The sequence below is a fragment of the Mustela nivalis genome (genome assembly GCF_964662115.1).
Source record: "Mustela nivalis genome assembly, chromosome: 18".
In the NCBI taxonomy this organism is placed as follows: Eukaryota; Metazoa; Chordata; class Mammalia; order Carnivora; family Mustelidae; genus Mustela; species Mustela nivalis.
In genome coordinates, this window is record NC_139037.1 from 32,079,742 (window position 1) to 32,080,895 (window position 1,154).

The 1,154-nt window shown below is 58.3% G+C and overlaps 1 long non-coding RNA gene across 1 annotated transcript; it reads left to right on the forward strand.

Annotated features, from left to right (window-relative positions):
* The first annotated feature begins 263 nt into the window (after positions 1 to 263).
* On the forward strand, positions 264 to 937 carry LOC309853193. Its single transcript, XR_014305559.1, has 2 exons — positions 264 to 402; positions 778 to 937. It is a non-coding gene; the product is annotated as an uncharacterized lncRNA (long non-coding RNA).
* The last annotated feature ends 217 nt before the right edge of the window (positions 938 to 1,154 follow it).

Consider the following 1,154-nt stretch of genomic DNA (forward strand, 5'->3'; position numbering starts at 1 on the left):
CCCGCACCTGGATAAACACGCGCCGCCAGCCCCGCCGCCGGCCCCGGACCGACGGCCTGGCGGCAGGGACGGCCGGGCGGCCGGAGCAGCCCCGCAGCGGCTCACTTCAAAGGGCCCGCGGCCGCCAGCGGGAGGGGCCCTAATCAGGCCCGGCTGCTGCCTCGCGGACGCCCCGCCCCTCCGCCCCTCCCGCCTCGCCCCTCCCGCCGCCCGCCATCTGCTCCGCGTTAGAGCGCGCACCGGTGGGGGCGGGGACCCCAGGCCCAGCGGCGCGCCGACCGAGCGGCGGGCGGCAGTCAGCGCCGCATGCGAGCTCCGTGACATCACCGCTTCGCTCACTCAGGGGTCAACTCAGCAAATGCCTATTGCGTGCCTGGTGCGAGAGAGGCAGAGGAAATTCAGGTCGTTCGATAGTTCATTCATTCATTCATTCATTCTTTCATTCCTTCCTTCATTTAACAAATTATTGAACATGCATGAATGCATTCATTCATCTGATAAACAATTTTCGAGTGTCCACTCTGTGCCAAATGCTGTCCCCAGGCTCACCTCCCTGGGCCACTTGCAAGCTCTTCCTTATTGGCTCTCTCTCTCCTTCAGGATTTAGCACCTGTTCTGCCTAGAATGCCCTCCTCTGCCTGGAACGAACTCCTGCTCATCCTGCAAAAGCCCAGTTTGTTTTTTTTTACAGTTTCCTCCCCATTCTATACGCCTAGGGTGCCTCCCTCCTACTAGAGAACATATGGCTTTGAATGACAGTGATTTATTCCTTTGCAGGATCTGTGTGCCCCCAAGACAGACAGCTCCAAACTGGGCCCTACCAGGAACCAGCTGTGTGGCTCTATAACCTCTCTGTGCCTCAGTCTTGTCCTCTAGAATCAAGAAAGGACAAGATCCCCTTCACACGGTTATGGGAAATAAGACCAGGCAAACTCAAGGCCAGGCCTGGGCAACAGCCTGCAAAAAGGTAGGAAGAGTGACCTGATTCTCTCTACAGCCCTGTGGCTCCAGGAAGCAAAACTCAGTTCACGCTCCCTCCTCCAGGAAGCCCTCCTGACCTACCTTCTGAGAACAGGCTTCCTCTCCTTCTGCTGAGATCTTGCCTGTCTGACTCAGCCCCATTGGCTACCGGCATCCAGTTGCTCCTGGCTGCT